The 20,512-nt window shown below is 39.1% G+C and overlaps 1 protein-coding gene across 1 annotated transcript in view; it reads right to left on the reverse strand.

The window, feature by feature from the left end:
- The window catches only part of PIEZO2 (piezo-type mechanosensitive ion channel component 2), a 290,522-nt gene that overhangs the window by 238,865 nt on the left and 31,145 nt on the right, over nucleotides 1-20,512 (reverse strand). The window lies entirely within an intron of this gene.

Below are 20,512 nucleotides of genomic sequence, written 5' to 3' on the forward strand. Positions count from 1 at the left end.
AAGGACACATATGTAATATCTTAATCAATAAAAAAATATATTAAAAAAAAAGATCATCTTACAGAAATCAATACAGCCCCTGTACATTAACAATAATCAAATAAAAGACAAAAACACAACTTAAATTAGCAACAAAAACTGTATTGTAATGATTTTGTCAATGTGTCAGTTAGCTAGACTACAGTCCCCAATTATTTAATCAAATACTAATCTAGATGTTGGTGTAAGTTTACAGATGTGCTAAAAGTCCATAATCAACTGACTTTTTTCACAAATTTTATTTTATTTTTATTTTTTTAAATTTTTATTCCTGACAGAAACCTGCCCTATAAATTTTGGACTTTCTTAGCCAGTTAAATAGTCAATAGTATAAAACAATTCCTATAGGTTGAACCCTAACTGATACAAGTATCTCAAAATCAACCTTAATAAAGAAGACACAAGACCTTTATGGATAAAACTATAAAACTCAATAGTAAACCAAATAAGAACACCTGAGTAAATAAAGAGATTTGTCATATTCATGAATCAGATGACTTAATGTGATAAAAAATGTCAAATTTTTCCAAATTTGATTTTATGAATTCAATGTAATTTCAATTAAATAGGTGTAGAAACTTTCAGGGCTTCAACAAACATATTTAAAAATACATATGAAAAGATTTTTTGAAAAAGTCAACAAACTTATTTAAAATATATCTCTGGAAGAATAAAAATCTACGGATTGCTAGGTCAATTATAAAATTTTGAGAAATAAGACCAAAAGTGGGTGAGGTTTGTGTGTCTTAACAAACATTAAGGTGTGTTACAAACCCATAAGTTAAAACTAAAACAGACAAACAAACAAATAGGAACTTTGATTCTTTATGGAGAAGGAAGAAAAGTCAAATGGAATATCATATGGAGCTCAGAAAAAAACTATATGGATTTGATAAATATCAAACTTTACTCCTTACATCAAGAGGAAAGAAGAGGCTATAGTCTAGCAAATGAAAAATTGGTTTAATAAACACAGAAAACAATGCTGGATCCCTGCCGCAGAGGTGGTCTCCATATGAATAAAGACCTAAATATGAAAGGTAAAATTCTAAGTTAATAGTTGAAAATATGAGATAACTTTGTGCCATTTCTGGAAGATTGCCTTATAAAACAAGACCTAACAACATAAACTATAAAGCAAAAAAAAAAAAAAAAAGAGAGAGAGAGAGTTCTAACTGCATTAAGATTCAACAAATGCCACCATAAATAAAATTTACACACAAATGATTAGTTGGGACATCCAAGATATACAAGAAATTAACATTTAGAATAGATAAAGAATGTCTGCATGTTAACAAGAAGAAAGATATAATACCAAATTACTTGATATACAAAAAACAGGAAAATGTGACTCATTCTCAAGAGAAAGGACAATACAGTTAACCTTAAAATCACCCAGATGTTGGAATATTTGAAAATAATTTAAAAGTATCTATTACAACCACACTCCCTAAAGTAAAGGTAAGTGACCTTAAAAGGAATAGAAAAATCAAAGTTGTCAATGGAGAAATAAAAAGTATTTTAGAACTGAAAAATTACAATATCTGAAATTTTAAAATTTAATTGACTCAATAGAAGAATAGAGATAACAAGTGAATGAGTCAATAAACTTGAAGAAATTAATAGAAGTTATCCAGTATGAATAACAGAGAGCAAAATATTGAAATAAAAATTAATAAGCTCTCAGGAACCTGAGGATCAAAAGGCCTATCATTTGTCACTAGAGTTATCAAAGGAGAAGAGAAAGACTGGTGCAAAAAAAATATGGAATATTAGCTAAAATGTCCCCAAATTTGGTAAAGACATTATTTACCATTAAGTAAGCTTAGCAAACACCAAATAAGATGAACTCAAAGAAACTACTCAAAGACACATAATGACTAAAGAAAAGCAAAGGTAAAGAAAAACTCCTGAAAGCAGCAAGACAAAAATGTCACATAGATACGGGGGGACAACTATTTGAATATCCACATATTTTTTAACTACAAACTATGAAAACCAGGTTACAGAGGAACATCTTCGTTAAAGTTATGAAGGAAAAGAACTAACCTCAGAATTTTATAACCTGTGGACATAATCTTCAAGAATGAAGGCAGAAAAGACATTCTCAGTTGGAGGAAAACTATGAGTTTTTGTAACGAGGATATCTGCCCTAAAAATAAATGCTAAAATAGAGTAGTTTCTTCAGGCTGCAAGGAAATTGTACCAAAGGAAAATTTGGAACTTTAGTCATGAAGAACAACAGAACAGAAACGGATAAAAGATACTGTACACACACACACACACACACACACACACACACACACACACCTAATTACAGTCATGCTCTAATTAATTCCTGGCATTTCTAGAAATGATCTCTATTTCTCTGGTTTCAGAAATATGTTGTGTGTACAGAAATAATTGAGGATATTATGTTGCCCATTTGTTTTAAATACTCACTCTTTTTTATACAAGAAATACAAATTATCCAAAGATATGTCACCTAATAATCACTCATAATTAGAAACATAAGAAAATTTGGCATATATTAAAAAGGATAAAAAATATATATGGTAACATTGAGATGATTTGCAAAAATTACCCGGATAGATTCATAAAACAAGCAATTTTGGCCAGAATGACATGGTACCAAACTGTATATTTATACATTATTTTTTATTATTATTACAGTGTCAAAGCAGAAGAAATTTAATATTAATGGAAATAATAAATAAGGAAAGGAAGTACAGTTTTTTTCAATAAATTTTAACTTGGGTTTTATTAATCTACTTTATTTGTAATATATTTCATCAAATAGAGCTTGCAAAAATAAACTATTGTTGCTTCATAAGTTGCACCTTTTCAATGCACAATGAAGTTAAATATAGACACCTTTTAGCTGGAAAGAGTGTGCTGAGACTTCAAAATAAATTAAGCAGTCAAGTTTTTAAGTGGACTATATGAAGTTGCTAATACTAACCATTTGACTGAAAAGACGGGCATTTCATTAATATCAAACTAACACAAATGGAGAGAAAACATATACATCTACTGAGTGTATTTGAAATATCATTGAGGTCATTCCAGCACTCCTAAAGGCCCTTTTTTGCTAAAAAGTGAATCACAGAGAGGCTTCTGGGAACACTACAAAAGCCAGCGGAAGAATGGATGACAAGTTCATTTCCCCTAGAGTTCTTCCCACCTTCACAAATTGGACTAAAAACTTCCAGTGAATGTCTCCAAGTGAAACTTGGAATTCCCCACTGCAGCCCACCTCTTAATCCTCCCTTGCAAAAGCTCAATTTTCTATTCCCAATATTTTTATTGGCACATTATTGGAGCCAACAGAGTTTTTTTTTTCCTTCTCCCCATTTGGATCTATCATTTATTACCCTGGCTTTAAGTGTTATTATTTAATAACTTTTAAAGTGTTATAATCTCTTCTAAAAGGTTCCCCCATAATGAAACTGACACCACAATCAGAGAGAAAAATGGTGCCAGAGAGAAAAACGATGCTTTGGGTGTACAGCGGAATGACAGCTCAGGGACAGGCTAAGAGGACATGAAGCTGCCAACCTCATAAGTGTCCACTCCAACCCCCCTTCTAAATTTATCATTCATGACCAGGTCTCATTTCTTCCTCAACACCGTTGACCCAAAGGGACCTCGAATATTACATACTGTCTATGGCTGACACTAGGGAATATTTATCTTATAATGTTAGTTGCTGTCCTGGGTTGGGTTATCAGGAAACAGACCCTGAGATCGAGATTGGGGTGCAGGAAGTTATTGGGGAGAGCCCTCTGCCACAGCACCAATATGTCCAGGTGGGAAGTGAGGGAGGCAGGACTGAGTCAAGGGAGAAGCTGGACAGAAATGCACTTGTAGGGATCCATCCATTGGTCCTTGGGGAGCTGTGGAGCCAGAATGGCCTTTTAGAGTCCTCTAGAATTGAGGCAAGGGGTCTGAGCATCACCCCAACCCCCTCATCACTGACCAGAAATTAGATGTGAGCTGCCTCTAGATATGGGCGCTACTTACTGGTAGTCAATGCAACTTTCTAGAGTTAAAAACAATTTTGGCTGTGAGCAGTCTTAATTCAACAGCAAGATGTCTCTCATAAGTGCCATAGTAATGGAGGGAACTTGGGATGGCACCCCACAAAACCACTGGCTCATCATGTTCTAGACTTTTATGTCCTCAGCTAGAGCATAAACATCCTGTAAGCACCTCAGCAGGTGCCTCATGGCTAAATATCTATGGGACAAGAAGCAGGCCAAGGGGATGCAGCAGCCAGGACTTCCAACTCCAGAAAATACTGGGGCCTGGGAATGCCAGGTGTAATTCTTATTTTGTGGTACCTCTTTTGCTCTAAACATATAGAAATAATCGATAAAATATGAAGCAGACCACCAGGAAGACATACCTGACACCAGCATGAGATAAATACCTCTAGGGTCAGAAACAGAAGAGAAGGCAAAGCTGTCCAGGCTGGCCTTGAAGCAGGCAATGGAAATCAAAGTTGGTTTTCTGATGAGCATTTAATTACAGGCTCAGTATAAATAAGGAGACAATTGTTAGGAAGACAGATTCAAACAAGGGTTTGGGTTACAAACCAAGCTTCACAGATTTTACAAGGATTCTGGAAAAGACTCTGCTCTTGACCACTTTATGATCTATGGTTTACAAGGAGCTGTATGCTTAGGGAGGAGGGAAACCTTAGATATGACCTACTGAGCAAGTTTAAATCAGCAACATCATCAAAGGACAAGTCTCTGAACCACTAGGATATGACTTAGTTCTCCACTGGGGTCCCAAGTGTCCAGATGGGAACAACCGCAGAAGAATTATACAGAGAGAGAAGCACAGGGGTGTGGAGAAAGAGCAAGAGAAAGGAGAGACTGAGAAAAAAAATTTCTTGTTCCAAACAAATCATAATTAAAAAACCCCACACACACATAAAGCTAGAAAAGATGATTGGAAAATGAATTCACCTAAAGTAAAAATGAAAAATATGAAATATATTAAAAATGACTTAAAGCTAAGTTGCTTAAGGTCCTCATAATGATAAATAAATGAAATCCTGAAAAGTAAACAAAAGAGATTATTTTAAAATAGAAATAATACAGATGATACTAAAAAAGCGATTATATGCCTTAGAAATTAAAATATAGTCATTTAATTACTAAAATAGATCAATAGATAAGTTAAACCTTAGATTGGCTAGAAACAAAGATAAGTTTAGTGAATTGGTTGACAGTACGGAGGTCATGGAGAACTCAGCACAAACTAACAACAAAATCGGGAGCAGCAGTGGGAAGACATGGATAGTAGACTGAGAGAATTTGACAAACGCCATTAGAATTCCAGTATAGCCGCATAGAGAGTGGAAGATATATTTGATGTACTGTGTGTAAGTGGGAGACAGCTTGTTAAAGACGTCACAGTCTCTAGCATAGAACAAGAACATATTGTACCCTTGATATCATACATGCTATTGAGAAGCAGAGAAAATACCAGACGCGTCATAAAGATGGTAAAAAAAAGAAATCGGAAGTAACATTTTTATTTAAATTAATTAGAAACAATATATGTAAAAATATACTTGCACATGTGTGTATATAGGTTGGCAGAAGTCAAAGGCTTCAGCAAAATTGAAAAGTCTAGGTCCTCTAGCTCCCAGGCCAGACAGTAATCATTTCAGGCAAGAATACAATTCTGCCATTGTAGCACAGAAGCAGTCCCGATGACGTGTAAACAGACCAGTAATGGCCCTGTCCCAGTAAACCCTTATTTATGGACAGTGAAATTTGAATTTCAGGTAATTTTCATATGTCATAAAATAATTTTGATATTTTTTGACCATTTAAATGAGCTCACAGTCCATACAAAGCAGTGGTGGGTACTGGCAGATTTGGCCTGTGGGCTGCAGTTTGCTGCCCCTGGCCCTAGCTGAAGAAAGCTCACTTGAAAGCAAAACATTCGTAAGTACGTATAGAGAAGCAGAAAGGATTGTGCTTTTATATTCAAGAAACTTCCTAGTAGGCATCCCACTGATCCCATGTCCGAGGGTCATTCCCCATTTACGGAGCATAAACAAAGCTGGGTGCTGACTCCTTCACACCAGGTCATAAACACTGGCTCTACTCTTTGCACTCACCTGGCTCTGTTCCCTGAAAAAGACCTCTCAAACACGTACTTTCTCTAATCTCACCATTTCCAAAAAGGAATCAGGCCAAAAATCAGAACTCGAGTAGTAAAGCTATGCCTACCTCTTAATCCTCTTAATATTATGAAGTAGTTGTTTTGTTGTGATGTTTTATTAGAGGAAAAAAATATCCAGGTAGAAACCATGTATAAATGACACCGTTATAATAGCCTGGTTATTAAATAACAGGAAAGGAATAAAGGAAAGACTAGACAACATAGGCATGCCATTTAGACAGCTTTTCCAGGAAGCTGCAGTTCACATTCTCCAAGTCTGTTCCATGCAGATCGCTGGGGGAAGGGACGGGACCATAGACGCATGCGTAGTAAGGTCTGGGTGATGTGGGAAGTGCTTAATGGTCAGTTGCACCTGGGAGCAAATCCATAGCCAGAATAGGCGTGGCCACTGCAAGGGAGAGAAACCTGAATATTTAAACTCCTAGACAAAGGAACATTCTCTCTTGGTTCTCTCTCTTGCTCCTAGCTCCAGACTCCTATAGTATTGCACGGGGCGAGCTCCCCTGCACTCGCCCACGTGGCTCACGGCCATGTGGACTCCACACAATGGACTAATGGACTGTGGTTAGCCTAAGGCTGTACAGGACTCAGTTCCACCATGGAACGGACAATCGGGACACGGGCCCTCCTGATGGCTCTACTGGAACCCCAGCTGCACCTTTTTCAGGACTGGATTAAGGGGCACAGGACTTTGCAACCCAAGAAATATAATTCCATGCCAATAAAAATCATTCATTCTCCCGTGGGGGCCTCCAGAAGTTCTCATTCCAGCAGTACCCAAGAACCCCACTCCCACTATTGTTGGGGAAATTGGACCCACTGATTTCTCCAGCAACATAAATAAGTGCACTTAAAATTTCCTGCTAAAGTTTAAAAAGACAAACTATGGAAAAGAAGCCAAACTGAATACTTAATTTTAAGGCCCCAAATAAAATGTCTTTCCTTGCACATTCTCATAGCCATCGATGGGTGGGTTTAGCAGAAAACAGGACAATACAAATATCCAATGCAATATAAAGAATAGTCTTTAGTAGTTTCAATGGACTAACCAGTCCCATACAAACAGAGGAAGGCATTTCCAAGTGCAGTGGGCACTGGGGCTTCCTCACTGAATGGCCAATGCCTTGGCATGAGGTCAAGGGCAGCCTCAAGCAAGCATAGATTCAAACCCAGGAGACAAAAGGTTGCGTGGCTCACTGCAGAGCCATCCATCCCAGTGATGAGTCTGGACCCTGCCCTTCCATTTCTTCCTTCTGCGGGCAGGACGGCACTGGGAGGCTGAATGGTGAGAGAGGTTTGAGGATGTGTATGGCATTTACCAGAGCACTGAGAAAAGTTTTCATGTAAAAGTGAAACCTCTGAATTGGGGCTTTTTGCCAATTCAGTAGACAAACTATAAGCCTGAGGGAAGAGATAGTCACTATTTTGTGTTGCTTTTACTATTTTTTTAAACCATGTTATGATTTCTGCAACTTGATCCTAAACAACTGGTGGCTCCCATGGTTTCCTGCCAAGGCCTGAGAGGAGTGGGGTGTGGGTGTGGGCTTGTCCCCTGCAGAAACTCTGACTGCAGACCTTCCTGCAGGGATGTCTTGCCCATGCCCCTGTGAGTTAGTTCTTGGGGATCTGAATCTGACACATGGGAGGAGCTGTTGATGGTGTCACCCCAGCACTGGGAGTGAGGAGCCAGCTACAGCTCCCTGGTTCCCTTTGGAAGGAAATCCTGCAAACGTCAGAGGAAAACAAAATGAGGGAAGAACTAATGTAGCTACCGGATTTGTCTTTGAAATGCCCCACTCCACGGCGGGGTCTGAGATTTCACAAATTTCTCTGACTGCATTGGCCCTCCCCCATATTTACCTTCAAACAGACCACAGAGCAACTTCTCTAAATCAGGGAGTAGCCATTTGGTAATAAAAAAGCCTATTTTTTAGACAATTCAAAATATCAGAGGTATGGTTTGATGTGCATACATTTATTTTCAGCCTAGTTGCCTTAGAGAGTTGAGTTCGAGAAGCTACAGACAGGAGAAAATACAAAATGAACAAATAATACTCAAGAAAAATCTGCTCTCCTGATCAAGCTGTCAGAATCAGAAGGTAGAATTTTTTAAAGAAATTTTGAGGTGAATGAATCTCATTTCTGTGAACTTCAGTTATCTTACTAACTGATTGTTCAAGAAAGGAAAAGGCGCCCTTCTGAAATTCCTTTCCCTGAACTTGCCGCATTCAACACGCGGTTTTGTCCGAGGAGAATCCTGGCCGACACATTGCTCCGAATAATTGGCGTGCGCACCTCCTAACGCTGACCAGACTGTAAGTGTCTTGAAGGTAGGAGCCAAATATCACGCCTCTCTAGACACTCCCAAGTGCCTCGCACAGCACTCTGCACATTAGAGACCCCGTTAAATGGTTACTGAAAGGACATCATAATAAATAAAAATCACATAAAGGAGAAAAGGTGGTTCTTGTGCACGCATCTCAATACATGTTGGCAGGAACATTTCGCATCAGGCCAACAAGAAGTCCTCGTACTTCTTGCGATTTTACTAGGTCAGTTCGCCAAATTCTGCACCAAGGGACCTACAAGGGGTAATGAATGGGGGGAAACAATTAGGTTATTGAGCCCATTCCCTCCAAGGCAGGCGTATTCCCCGTGGAGCATTCTTCCAGCAATTAGCTTTAGATGCCTCCTGCACAGTTATCCTGCAATTCCTTCAGGACACAATGAATTTGACTCTGAAAAACGTCTACCCTACTGCACTTCGTGTTGTTACACCCCACATAACTTTGCCTTTGTCTTTTTCCCTTTCACTTCTGTTTTCAAGAAGCCTAGTGCTCTCCATTTTTGGAGTGTCAGGCAGGAACAGTGTATAAAGAAGGAGTTTCCCCTTCAGCTTTACATTGATGAAGCGGCAGAACCGTGGGTGCTGGGGGTGTCACCACACCTGAGAGAGGCGCTCATCAAAGGCAGGTGTGGGTTAGGGACTGTCAGAATCCTTCCACTGCTCACTACCTTCATCAAGCTTTTTTCACATCTGCTTTTCCCCCGGCAGGGGATGCCCAGCTTAGCTGGCCAGGACTGCCTTTCTGTCCTTGCTAACTCATCAGGAGAGACTCTGTGTGCTCTCTTGTTTATTCCCACAGGGAACATGCACCCGGTTACTATGACTAACTGCCTTGTGACCTGCTGGGCTCATTCTCTCTAACCCGAGCTTCCTCCTTCTGTCTGTTGTTTGTGCTCACCAGCAGCAGAGTGACTCATCTGCTAAGGGGGTCTTGGTAAAAGGCCTCTGTTATCCTCAACTTCTCTCCCCAGAAAGAGCCTGGCAGGTTTTTAAAACCCAGTCTTTTCATTAACTTTTCATCCTGGCTACCATGGTAATTTTTGTTTAACTGTGAAACTGTCAAGAAGACAATGCAATTTCTCTTTGTAGCTTGTACATGCCTATCTCCTTCCTTTTGCTCAGGTCTCAGATCAGATGTTCAGAACTTCCCTGGCCACCCAAGCTGACACAGACACCATGCTCCAGGCGCCCCTTATCATAGTGTCCCGCTCTGCACACCTCACTATTTGCAATGACCTCATTTATTGATTTCTTTTTTATTGCCTGTCTTTTTTAAATGGAAGCTTCATGAGGGCAAGGGGCCATTTTGTCCTGCATGGTTATCACTGTATTCCCAATGCATAGGAAAGTGCTTCTTGGATAGTTAGCACACAATAAATATTAGGTAAATGAATAAAATGTAACAGTGAACCTAAAAGTCATATGGTAATGTTCAGTTGTTAGCACAGCCACATGGAGAACACAATGTAAAATCCTTCATCTGCACCAGGACGATAGCATATGGCAGGGAAAGAAATAGGATAAACTTGTCTCCTTGGAGTTAAATTCACTGAAATAAAAAATTCACCTGGGATCAGCCTTGCATTCACACACCTACAGCAGCCAAGTTCACAAATCTCTCCTTCCCATCATCTTCAAGTTCATTCATCCTCTTCCTTTATCTCTTCCCCCCTTCTCTCTCTCTCTCTCTCTCTCTCTCTCTCTCTCTCTCACACCAAATCTTAAGATGCTTTCCTTTCAGCTGTATCTGTTACTTGAATCAAGGATATCCCTGGTATGAAGATCCCTCTCTTTCTTACGATCTTATCTTTTTTTTTTCTTTTCATTTTAACCAGGACGTCTATCACTTAGAAAATAAAAATAAAGTGTCCTCAGAAATAAAATGGTAAATTGAATGCCCAGACTTAGTCATAATACACTAATTTATTAAGGTAAATTAATATATCTAGCCATAGGTTACACATTTTTAACATAAAAGCTTTAAGCCACTTGGCTAGTCAGAATAAAGTGAAATATTTAGTAAAAAAAATTTAGCATAAATATTTAGTAAAAAAATTCAATGAGTTTTGGAAAATGTTTGCATCTGTGAAGCCACATGACAAGATCTAGAACTGCCTTCAGAGAAAGTATGTCCCTCCTCACTTGGCAAGTGCAATGTGTATTTGACAAAGGGGCCATAGTGTATATACAGAGAAATACATAAGCCTGGAACTCCTTCTGCCAACACTTTCCTATTAATCACTCAGTGGGCATCAAACTCACTGAATTTAGAAATGTCCTCTTAAAAAAAAAAAAGAATATTTTTGTGAGATCAACTAGAAATGGTCAAACTACTTCTGCCTTCTGTGCCTGCAATATATGCATTCCCACCACAGCTGTGGTCTGGTGCTAATCACCCAAGACACTGCCTCTGCATTGGAAACAGGCCAACCACACTACAGCTCCAGCTTCTGCCCAACCAAAAACCATCAAAGCAAATTCCAGCACATGCCTTTGTCTTAATTGGTTCAGTGGCTATTAACTCTGGTGACTGCCTCCTTTCCTGGCCACCTGTACGTTCTATGGTCAATGGTGAGTTACCCAGTTCCTCAATCACTTCTCTATGAACATCTGCTCTTTTTGGGGGGATTGGTTTCTGTCACATATCCCAGCTTTTGACCCTTGGTAACTGATAGACCAGATCCTCTAGCTCTGAACTTATGGGTCCCACATCACTTTTATGGTCCACAGTTCCATCTTTGGCATATCTCTTAAGCATTTTTTCATCCATTCTAACATTTGCTGGCTGCATACTATACAACTGCCAGTATTATAATGGCTGTTATGGTGACCAAGGTAAACAATATACAGTCCCAGTTCGGGAAGTACACACATTTCCAAAGGGGTAAGGAGCCAGCTAGCTGATTTAAGGGTAGAGAGGATGACAAGTGTTCTGAAGGTTTAAGGCTCAAAGAAGTGTGTGCTGCTCTTCACAAACTTAAAGATTACCTGGTATAAATATTTTGGAGCCCTCCTGCTATGGACGAAAATAAATCTCTCAGCTAATCAATTCAATAGGGAAATGAGCACAAAAACTTTTTCATATAATATTAATTGTTTTTATTACCTTCCTATATTATCCCTTCAACTGTGTAGAGGATTAAATTTGCTACATAACTACTTGTGTGAGTCCTTCAAAATCTCTGAAATTTTTTCTTTTTCTATAGAAAATCAAAACAGAAATTGTGGTGGCATTCTTTAGGTGTAGTTGTTATTTAACTGGACAATGCACATCAAGGGTTCTTACTAAACAATGTTTGGCCAACTGGGGATTCTCTGAAGTATGTGGGGATTCACAGGAATTGCTGTTCATAAAAACTACTTGGGGGGGCCTTACATTGCACTGTGCTGGGTCAGAAAATGGGTTTATTTTCAAAACTTCTCAAGTAATTCCACAGCAAGCCAGGACTGAGAACTACTGTGCAGAAAGTTCCCGATCAGGAAAAGATCGGCTTGACTCAGCAAGTAGACTGGTCAAGGGAGGTTGTGGAAGTGCTGTATGTCTTAATTTTTAAAGATTTTTACAATTCTGTTGCATTCAGACAGACTAATAATATAAGTGGGGCACTGGAAAAATAAATGCTGTTAGTTAGGGGCTGAATTGTTTCCCCTTCCAATTCTTATGTTGAAATCCTAATTTCCAGTGCCTCACACTATAACTGCATTTGAAGATAGGGTTTATAGCCCGGCCAGCATGGCTCAGTGGTTGAGCATCGACCTATGAACCAGGAGGTCACAGTTCAATTCCCGGTAAGGGCACATGCCCAGGTTACAAGCTCTATCTGATCCCCAGTATGTGGCATGCAAAAGACAGCCGATCAATGACTCTCTTTCATCATTGATGTTTCTATCTCTCTAGCTCCCTCTCCCTTCCTCTCTGAAATTAATAAAAATATATTTTTTAAGAGATAGTGTTTATCAAGAGATAATGCTTCCTGTAAGTTAAAATGAGGTTCCAGGGGTGGGGCCCTAATCCAATATGACTGGTGTCCTTATGAGATGAGAGTAGGACACAGACACACAGAGGGACAACCATGTAAAGACACAGGAAGAAAATGGCCATCTGTAAGCCAAAGAGAGGGGCCTCAGAAGAAACCGACCCTACCAACATGTTGATCTCTGACTTCCAGCCTTTAGAACTGTGAGAAATAATTTCTGTTGTTTAAGCCACATGCTTTTTGGAACTTCGTTAGGCAGCCCTATGAACACATGTAGGCATTGCATGAAAAGAAAAGATTATGAAGAAACTTCTAAACTTTCACGGTTTTTGTAATCATTAGATCCCTAGCCAAAAGCATATTTCAAAGTGCGCTGTAGCTTTAATTCAATAAATATGTAGCAGATACCTACTAGATGCCAGCTTGTGCTAGTGCTATGAACAGCAGCTGAGTTTGAGTAGCACACAAACCATATGGGAAATAAAGGCCCTCAAAGAGGTCATTACTCTACACTTCGGTTTTGAAAGTTGTAAAATCGAGCCATTCAAAATGCTGCCTGAGTGCTCCCCAAGGTCCTTGCAAGATAGTGATTTCATGCTCATAAAATGCTCTGAGGAAGATAACATGCTCTACAAAACTCAGGTGTGACAGACACCTAATCACACAATTCCCTGGAAGCCAAACTCGGACTCTGCACACTTCACATCAGTCCAGAGTACCTCTGGGAACAGGAATGCACCAAGGAAACAAATCTTCACTCAAAGTGCACATGAATTAAGTCACTGATTCAAGGTGTCTTTACTCTAACCCGTAATTATTCTCTATCTCTGTTTTCTCTGAACAATTCCTCAAACTGGACTGGGTAGCTTTGAAAAAAATGGGCAATCTATAATAATAAAAGCATAATATGCTAATTAGACCAGACGTCTTTCCAGATGTCCTTCCAGACGACCTTCCAGATGAAGCCAGGGCTGCGAGGGAAGCCCAGGTCCCGGGTGCCAGAGGGAAGCCGGTGCTGGCAGCCCGGGAAGGAAGGCCTACTCTTGCACGAATTTCGTGCATTGGGCCTCTAGTAAACTATAAGTGGACATCTGTGGGTCATTAAATAATGCAAGAATCTAAGTATATTGGCCATTATTTTGCCTTCACGGTAGCTGTCATGAGGTTGGGGCTCCTGTCTATCTCCTATGTATGTATATACTTAGCCCAAAGAAGACTTGATCCTAAAAGGAAGCCCAGTAAATATTTTTTAAAAGAATAATTATATTATGAAAATCTTCCTATTGAATAGACAAATAGTTGAATATTAGGTTCATTTTCAATGCTTTGAATTTATTTGTTCTGCAACATCTATTCATTGTGCATTTACAATAGACATTATGCTATCTAGTGTGAAAAGAAACAGAGAAGGCATAGCCACTAACTACAAGCTGCCACCTCCAGTCTTTTAGTCATAACATGTAAGAAGCCTCATAATAGACTGAAAGGAAGCAGGACTTGGGAACTTTTAAAACACATTTTCTCTCTCTTTGACATTTTATTTTTCAAATTAATTTTTTTATTTCTTATTTCATCTACTAGACACGAATTTGTTTGCATTTTATCTTTATTTCCTATAACTGTACTTTTTAAAAGGAGCCTTAATTCAATTCTACTACCAACAATTGAACAACATATTAAAGTTAAGGTTAAAAATATGAGAATCAAGCTAATCTTACCTGGTAACTAAAATCCATTATGCTGGAGTTTGGCTTTTTATTTTTCTTATATAAATCAAAGGATGAATGCATGCTAGATCCTTTCCTCTTATGGTATATTTAAACTTAGATACATTTAAATATTTCCTTCACATAGCTAATGAAGGCCTTATTACTGTATGTAATAGGACAATGTTTATATTTTAAATATGCTAGCTAATTTTACTTTCATACTCATATATAACAGAATTAGACTTTTATTTTAAACAAAATATAAGACTTTGCAATGGGCATGCATATTTCCCATCTATCACTCAACTGCTACACCTTCATAAGAAAGATTCACAGCCCGGACAGCCCATTCATTGCCTTAGGAGGAACATACATGAAAAAGCAGTTAGCTTACATTTCCAAGGAAAACTAAACCCACAATCCTTGATGTATCTAGGATCATCAAAAAACTTAAATATAAACATGTATATAATTGAAAAAAGGCACATTACCAATGTATTCCATTGTTCTTATCCCTTTACAAAAGGAAAATAAAGGAGGTGTAAGGGAGAAGTTAGCAGATTGTGTTCTATTCTTAAAGGTAAAATATTTTCAAGGACATATAAACCTGAATGATTGTTTCTTATAATTTCAGAAAATCGTTTTCAGCATCCTTTTTAACTTCCTTAAGTGCTCCATTATGGCATCTAAACGTCTACCAAAGCATCTACCCACAAGGTTAATGAGCACACTTTTTGTCAAGTATGACACGTCCATAAGCTAATGGTACAGGAATCATCTATATTCCTAGCACTTATGACACTTACAGCAGTCCAGTCCTTGTTTACCTCTTATCTAATCTCCATAGACACTGTGAAAAGCCTATTATACTACTCGAGATTCTAACTTTTAATTAAGCTTAATTTCTACTTAATAATTAAATAGATGTAAATACTTTTGTGGGCAATTTAAATGTAAATTTCTGATTTTCATTGTACACTTAGGGGATGCCAGCTCAGGTAGTGAGTGAAGTCGTGAAACCAAAAAAAAATCTTAGAAGAAACCATAGGCAGCAAAATCTCAGACATCTCTCATAGCAATATGTTTACCAATACATCTCCTAAGGCAATGGTAACTAAGGGGAAAATAAACAAATGGGACTACATCAAAATAAAAAGCTTATGCACAGCAAAAGAAACCATCAACAAAATGAAAAGGGAGCCCACTGCATGGGAGAACAGATTTGGCAATGGTACACCTGATAAGGAGCTAATTTCCCAAAATATATAAGGAACTCGTATAACTTGCAGTGTTTGGCCACATGCATGCAGATTTTATGTTTATTTCACTTTTTCTTCTTAAGATTGTAATTGGCAGATGTTCATCTTTTCATGCTCAGAGCCTTTTGTAATTTCCTTCTCCCCTCGTTACTGACTTTTAACGTGGCCACTCTGATGTTTAAACATGGAGTTGGGAGAGATGCAGGCAAGCTGAGTGAAGGTTGGGGAGACCACATAGTTGGTAGCAGTTAGAAACAATTTCTAATGGAAGAATCAGGCACGCCCAGCACGGAGACAATTCCCACCAGAAAGTGGCCAACACATTCACGCATCAGAATGACTTTCCAGGTGACGAGAGATGAAATTTAACTTTGAGATTTTTCCAAAGACATAATTGAGGGAAGTTGCTGACATTATCAAGAGACACGTTTTTGCTCTCTAAGGCAAAATTTTCTAAATGGCAAATGGATGGACTGTCCTGGAAATCAGTGAGTTCCTTATCTTCCTGGAAGTGTTCAAGTAGAAATTGAATGATGTGTTCATGATAATGGAGGAAACAAGCATTAAGAAGGGTGTTGCTGAGATAACCTCTCCTGTCGCCTATACTTCTAAAAATTGATGGTATTTTTAATACTCAAAATAAGTGCAAATATCCTCACCATAGTGCATTTCATTACAAGTGAACACAATCATTAAAGCATGAATGCTTTTTATGTGCATTCTCTAGGTGTGTGTAGTATATATAATCATGCAGTATCTATTTCAATCATTACAAGGAATGGAAAACGTATTATCAAAGTTTATACCAATTTAGTTTCTCAGTGATTATGGTAGCTGCCTTGCAGAAAGATGCCTAAGTATAAATGAGATGGTATCATCTACAAACAGGAATGCTCTTCACTCTGCCTGGAACACTCTCCCTTAAGAGTTTTTGCACTGATGGATTCTTTTCATTCTCAGATTCGGATTCTGAGTTCAGACAAACTACTTTTTAAAAATTGATTGATTTTAGAGAAGGAGAGGAAAGGAGAGAGAAAGATTGATTTGTTGTTCCACTTATTGATGCATTCATCAGTTGCTTCTTGTATGTGCCCCGACCAGCGATTGAACCCACAAACTTGGCATATCGGGACGACGCTCTAACCAATGGAGATAACCAACCAGGGCTTCAGACAGACACTTGTATCAAACCAACAGCTTAGGCATTGTATTAGCTTCTTGTGACTGTCATAGCAAAGTACTACAAACTGCGTGGCTTAAAACAACAGATATGTAGTGCCTCACAGTCCTGGAGGCTAGAAGTCCACAATCAAGTTGTCAGCTGGACATGCTCTCTCTGAAGGTTCTAGGGTAAAATCGTCCCTTGCCTTTTTCAGCTTCTTGTGGTGGCCAGCGATATGTACTGCTCCTTCTCTGGCAGCTGCAGCACTGCAGTCCGCCTCGGTCATCACTGGAGTTCTCCCACTGAGTGTGGCAGTGTGTGTCTGTGTGTCTGTGCATATTTGTGCTTCCATGTCTCTTCTCTCTTCCTATAAGGGCACCAGTCATATTTAATTAGGGCCACCCTACTCCAGTATGACGTGATCTTAACTAATTACACTTGCAATGACCCAATTTTCTTTTTGAAAAAAATTGTGTTTTATTGCCCGGCCAGCATGGCTCAGTGGTTAAGCGTCAACCTATGAACCAGGAGGTCACGGTTTGATTCTCAGTCAGGGCACATGCCTGGATTGCCAATCAATGATACACTCTCATCATTGATGTTTCTATCTCTCTCTCCTCCCTACCTCTCTGAAATAAATAAAAATATATTTAAAAATATACATTTTATTGATTTGAGAGAGAGAGAGAAAGAGAGAGAGAGAGGTGGGGGGTGAGAAACATCAATTGGCTGCCTTCTACACACCCCCTACTGGGGATTGAGCTTACAACCTGAGCATGTGCCCTGACAGGGAATGGAACTGGTGACCTGTTGGTTCATGGGATGATGCTCAACCAACCAAGCCATAGGGGTCAGGGCCTCCATTTCCAAATAAGATCACACACTGAGTACTGGGGGGTGAGGACTGGAAAATGTTTTTTGAGGGACATAATTCAAACCATAATAGGAATCTTAAATATATCTAAAATGAAGCTATGAGCTATCCCAAAACACATGCTAAGCTATTGATTTAATTCAGTAAATGTCACTACAATCTATCCAGTTGATCAATATAAAAACTCAGAAGAAATCCTTGACTTTCCTGCCTCCATTATAGTCCCCTTTGATTCCATCAGCAAAACCTGCTAAATTGATTTTATCTCTGAAGTGAACATTAATCCACTCCTCCCCCATTTCCACTGACATCTGCACTGAGAGTAAGCCCAAGCCCCTGTCCCCTCTGCCCTGGACCGTGGAAGGCAACAGTCTTCTTAGGAATCTCCCTGTTAACCCATGCATTTTCCATAGAGATCTTTTAAAAACATAAATCTTCTCACATAATCTCCTACTCCAAGAGATAGCACTGAGAATGAAATGAAAACTCCTTACCAAGACCTACAAAGCCCCAATGCCTTCCTTTCCACTTGATCTCACATTGGCCCCCATCATCCTCTGGGCTTCTTTTCACACCATTAGAACAGGTAAGCTTTTCTGTTACCTGAGAGCTTTTGTACTTCCTGTGTGGTGACCACATCCCTTGATTTTCAGCATGAATGGCTGGTTCTCTTCACTCCAGTTTCGGTTTAAATATCTCCTTCTCAGAGAGGTCTGCCAATGTCACACCACATGAAACATTTTTCTAGTTTCTCCTATGACCTTGAACAGTCCCATTTGTGGCTCCCTTGTAGCAGCATTTCATATCAGTGCCCTTGCCATGCTTCATGCTGGGCAGAATTCTATAGTTCTCTGCCCCAAGACACACAAGTGAGCAAGAAATGCTGATTTTTGTCTGACATGGAGATAGTGTGATTGTTTGTTATGCAGCAAAAGATTATTGATACACTTTTGACCCTACCACCCTATTTATTTTCTTCGTAGCACTAATTATGATCTGTAATGGAATTATTTACTTGACTATGTCCTTGTTTATGAGTTCTCACTAGACTAGAGAGTCATGCCAGGAAGACAGGAGGCATCTCAGCACTGAATATCCAGGCCCTAACACTGTGCCTGACATATGCACAAACCCCTTGTGTAACGGATACATGAATTCCCTTCAGGGCTGGTTTTATTTATTCTTCATCCGACCCAATATCGCACTCTTTTTTAAAAAAAAAAAATGCTTTTTATGAAACAAATTAGAAACTTCAATTTCTTAGTTTTCAAAGTTTGGTACTTGGGGACTGGTATAAAAAATAACCACACAAATCCTTTTCTCAGCAAGAGAAAAAACAACACAGAAGAGATCACTTTCAAGAAGATTAGATGTGACTTTTAATTATACTTTATGCAATTCCATAGTTTGTAATACTTGACCTCAGTCCTTCTCTGTCTGATGGGATCCATTAACATCTCAGAATCACCATCAGAGCTCTAAAGCTCCATTCTTGATGATTCAACAGCTTCACCAAGTGATTTCCTGCAATAACATTTCTGCTTGACTTAAACTGAATTGGCACTTGGGGTATAATTATTTCCCATCACTAGTTCAAGGCAAAATGCAAAATTTTGACTTGCACTTTTGCAGACCAGTTGTTTCCCTAGCTATGCCTGGCACTGATGAATTCCTGTATTTTTCTAGAAAAATAAATTCTCACCGCTCTTGGGGTTGTGGACAAGATTGTGGAAGACAACCAATGTCCAAACTGCCCAATAGTTTCAGAGTAGTATTTTAAAAATATCAAAATCACAGGTTTCTAGCAGTTTGCTAACCACTAAATAGAAGTTAGCAAGAAGGGACAAGCAAAATGATCCTTTATACCTCATAAAGCAAGCCCTTTCTTTTCAAACAATTACTGGGTCTCACCAGTACAATCCTTCCTAGAGGCCTGAGGCTTCGCAGGCAGCTTTAAGAACATTTAAAATTGATAGTTACTGCCCTGCTACTCTATTCTTCTATCTTACGCTTCAAGTTACTTCCTGTTATCTTCCAAACTGAAAAAAAAACAAAAGAAACAAATATAAACCCTAAAGAAAATCAAAGAAACTCCAGAAGTGAAAAGGTAAGAAAATAGATGGGGATTAAAAACTATTTCATTACTCCAAGTGGACATTCTTGCTTAGCAGAGAAGCACGACATGGGTGGCTCTACCATAGGAAATAGATTTTCTGGGCAAGGCAGAGAAACCCTAACTCCACTGAGGGGGCTGTAATGATCTTCTGTTCCCAATGAAAGAAACTCCAATCATCTCCACCTGTCTCCAAACCACACCATCTCATCCAGTTCAAATGTCACAACCCCACTCAAAGGTGCTGGTCACAGGTATGAAGGGGATGGCTAACTCCACCCCCAAAGAACTCAAATGGGCTTTTCATGGAGCCAAATGAAGGTGTGATATTCTCACTTTCTGGTCTCCTCAACTCTGGAGAAAACAATTTCTTTTCCCTTCAACAAAAGCAGGGTGCAACTTGCAGTCCATGCAGTCAGGATGCTCTGCAAGAATTGCTCATTTTCTCCTCCTCCCTATATTCCCGGGCTCAATGTGCTTGCTTTGCTGGTGGAGGTGTTAGGAGTGTAAGCTGAGCTTCTGAACATATCCCAGTGTTCCCCCTCAGATTACTGTTCCTCTCCGCCATGCCTTCTCTCAACAACCAGACAGTCACTGTCATAAAAACCCCCACCTGGGGTTTCTTCCCACAGATCTCATGACCCAGCACACAGATCATGCTGAAATTGTGCTGGTGGAATCAATAAGAAATGCAGGTCTTTTTCATTCATGCCTTCAGTAGTTCATTCTATTCAACATGTACATTTGAACACTTCGGATGTGTGGGGCATGATTCTAGACACCAGGGATCACAGACATAAGTCTGTGAATGCCTGGCCCTGACAC

The sequence above is a fragment of the Myotis brandtii genome, unplaced genomic scaffold (genome assembly GCF_000412655.1).
Source record: "Myotis brandtii unplaced genomic scaffold, ASM41265v1 scaffold240, whole genome shotgun sequence".
Classification (NCBI taxonomy): domain Eukaryota; kingdom Metazoa; phylum Chordata; class Mammalia; order Chiroptera; family Vespertilionidae; genus Myotis; species Myotis brandtii.